This window comes from Lipotes vexillifer, unplaced genomic scaffold, assembly GCF_000442215.2.
Source record: "Lipotes vexillifer unplaced genomic scaffold, Lipotes_vexillifer_v1.1 scaffold61, whole genome shotgun sequence".
Classification (NCBI taxonomy): Eukaryota; Metazoa; Chordata; class Mammalia; order Artiodactyla; family Lipotidae; genus Lipotes; species Lipotes vexillifer.
In genome coordinates, this window is record NW_006787051.1 from 1,265,926 (window position 1) to 1,269,435 (window position 3,510).

The following is a 3,510-nucleotide window of genomic DNA, read 5'->3' on the forward strand; positions in this document are numbered from 1 at the left end:
TTTTTGCGGTACGCGGGTCTCTCACTGTTGTGGCCTCTCCCATTGCGGAGCACAGGCTCCGGACGCGCAGGCTCAGCGGCCACGGCTCACGGGCCCAGCGGCTCTGCGGCTTGTGGGATCTTCCCGTGTGCACAATGCTTTTAATCATCATGTTCCATGTTGTGTAATAATCTTGGCCTCTGTAACTCAGCTGTGGATGGAAGGTATAGGCAAGGTGGGATAGGATCGCCTCTCAAAGGGATAAGGTATAATATCCTTGTTTGGCATTCAAGGCCCCTCCGCAGAAGCTGGCAATAATTTGACTTACCAGCTGCATCTCCACTGTTCCCCAAGCTGAGTAGCTTAACAATTTCTATCCTTTGTGCCTCTCTGCCTTTGCATACGCTATTTCCTCTTCCTGGGAAGCCCTTTTTTCTCTGCTCTGCCAGATGAATGAACTCTTACTAATCCTTCAAAGTGCAGATCAAAGTCTTGAAACACCTCTCCTCCCCCCACCCCCAAGTTATTTTTACTTTTCTCTCTAAATTGTACTAGTATAGCATCCAGTACAGATGTCTTCTATGGTTCTTAACACACTTCATTTGCATGTCTCTGTCCACACCCCCTCCAAACTCTGAGCTGCCCTGGGGCTGCATCAGCCCTTGTGTTCGGCCCTACACTCAGCAGATGTTGAGGAAGAGTTTGTGGCAGGCAAGGGCCTTGAGCCCTTGAGTCTGTTCTGCAGTGTTGGCTTCAGTAAAAGGGTAGAAAGGGCAGGTTGTTTTGTGTTGGAGATGAGGGAAGGAACAAGAGCAGAGCCTGAAAGACTAGGACCAGCCTGATGGGTGGTCCACAGGGCTAGAGTCATAGGGTTGGGTGGGGAAGGGAAACTGGGAGAAATGATGCTGGAGTCTCAGGCTGCGGAGAGATCCTGGAAGGTCTTGAAAGTTGAAGTTAAAGAATTAAAATGTAATACTGATGACCCTGAAGGTCTTTGAGTATGGAAGAGACAAGGTGAAGCCTTTGCTTTCAGGAGGATTCAAGGCTGAGAAGGGCAGGTTGGAGGGACAGGAAGGAACTTCTTAAGAGAATGAGCTGTTGGAATAACCCACTGAGGTAGATTAGGACCTAAATCAAGGCAATGGCAATAGGGATGTCGAGGAGGTGAGTGAGCTTGCCAAGAAATCCTGCAGGATTTGGTGACTGATTAGATTTGAGGGAGAGAGAAAAGAGTCATATTGGACACTGACATTTTGTGCTAGTTTGCTGGGAGAAGAATGAGGCAATTGTTAGCAGCATGAGAGCACGGAGGAGCTTCTTGGAAAGGGGAAGGGAGGTGAAGGTGGTCGATTCCTTTTGAAATCAGGCGGGAGCCTTGGGTAGTTTCTTGCATATGCCCCTTATGTTTTTACCCATGAGGATGGTGAGGCCCAAAGAAAGCTACCCAGGGTCACCCAGCTGCTGGTGGCAGAACTCAGGCCTTCTGGCCTTGAATTCTGCCCTTTGTAGCACAGTGGGTTTGGCCAGACGAGAGCTGCCGGAAGGTGCAGATGGAGACTCCATTAGGCAATGAAAAACAAGAAAGAGACCAGGTTTGGGGTGAATTCATTCGGCAGTACAGCTAAGGCTGGAGTCTTGTAGGTCAAAGACTCAGGAGGAAGTGTCTGCGGCAGCCAGAGCCACTGGGGGGTGTGAAGGCTCATGAGACCTTCTTTCTGTCCTGTGATCTATGGGGATGTGGGCTGGCAGGAAGTAGGGAGTGCTTTTATGGTATCTACACTCTTATACTTGTTAGTGCTTAGTGTGAGTACATGCGTATTAAATTGTTCTTCTGGGAATGCAAACACCAATCTGTCAGTTCCATGGGAAGATGTATTCCAGGGACCCAAACTCCCACCACCCCACTTCCGATCGTCAAAAAACTTTAGGGATGCCTCCAACCAGCTATGAGAAGTTGCCAGTGTAGCGCTGGAGTGGGGGCAGCGGGGTATGCCTATCCGGGGAAGGCAATCAGCCGTGAGAATATTTTCCAAGCCAGGGCCTGTGTGTAGGGCCAGTGTCAGGGATTTAGATGGTTGAGTGAGGGCCACAGCTGTCTGATAAGGAGGGAGGAACTTGTCTAGAGTCTGCACTGCTGCCGAGAGCCTCAGTGGCCCTGCGGCTGGGCTTCCGCCCCTCCTTACCTTTCGCTTCCACACCTCTCTGCCTGGCCACAGTCCTCAGCCTCCCAGGATGAGTCCTGCCTTTGCCATGGCACAGTGATTACCTCGTTTTGCTAAGGCAGAGCTCGGTTAATGCATGTGAAACCTTTAGATTATTGCCTGGCATATGATAATTGCCAGATAAAAACAGACACAAGAAATGCTGGGATTCAACTTTCAGTCAAACTTGTTAAGCCTCTTGGTTCTTTTTTTTTGGCCTGACCGTGTAGCGGTTTGCAGGATCTTAGTTCCCCGACCAGGGATCAAACCCATGCCCCCTGCAGTGGAAGCGTGGAGTCCTAACCAGTGGACCGCCAGGGAATTCCCAAGCCTCTTGGTTCTTTCTGAGTTATGTAGCTGGGTCTGGCAAGTTTCTACCTCATCTTGTTTTGAGAGAGAGTGTGTGTGTGTGTGTGTGTGTGTGTGTGTGTGTGTGTGTGTGTGTGCGCGCGCATGCGCGTGCACATGTGCGCTTTACTAAGACCAAAGTGTGTGCACGAGCCTGCTCACCCATGGTAAAATATCACGGATAGCCGTAGGTTGCAGACAGGATATTTGAGTTGTACGTGTGTCAGGAATGACTTATGCAGAAGTAAGTGGGTGGTGGGCCTACGAACAAACCTCCAGGGAGAGGCTGTGGGGAACTGATCCTATCACGGTCGCTCCCCTGCCTACAGGTGCTGTGGTGTTCCCAGGAGCTGCACTCTGGGTACATCTGTTTCTTCCTGGAATGAGGGCAGGCATAGGGAAGGAGGTGACCCAAATCCCAGGGTTGCCCTGCCTGCTCAGGGACAGCCAACGCCTGCTGGTTGCTGGGCGTGTTTGGTGGGCGTAGTCAGACCCCTGCCCTGAGTCCCAGGTAAAGAGATAAACCCACAGTGACTTGTGTGCATGGTTGGAATGGGCCGCTCAGATGTGGCTGGGCCTCTCGACTGGGCAGGGACCACCCTGACCGAGAGGGCCACTCCCGTGACTGCACTGGGGTGTCCCGAGAGGTCTTCTTAGCAAACTTTTCCAACCTTCCTCTGGCCAAAAGGCCCAGAGAGCCCACCAGAAGGAACTCCTTGGGTTGACAATATGTGTGTTTGTGCATATGTGAGTGTGTGTGTGTGTGTGTGTGAGAGAGAGAGAGAGAGAGAGAGTTGTGTAGAGGCCAAGGGATCTGCTGTAGGGACTAAGGGAACAGAGAAGGGCAGAGCCACAGTTCAGGTTAGGAAGACCAAATATGGGTTACTTTTGTTCCTTGCATGCACACATAACAACTCCTCTTTTTAGGGGTGACTGTTTCCTTCCCACAACACAAGGCTCTGTTCCCCTGAGTCAGAGAGGT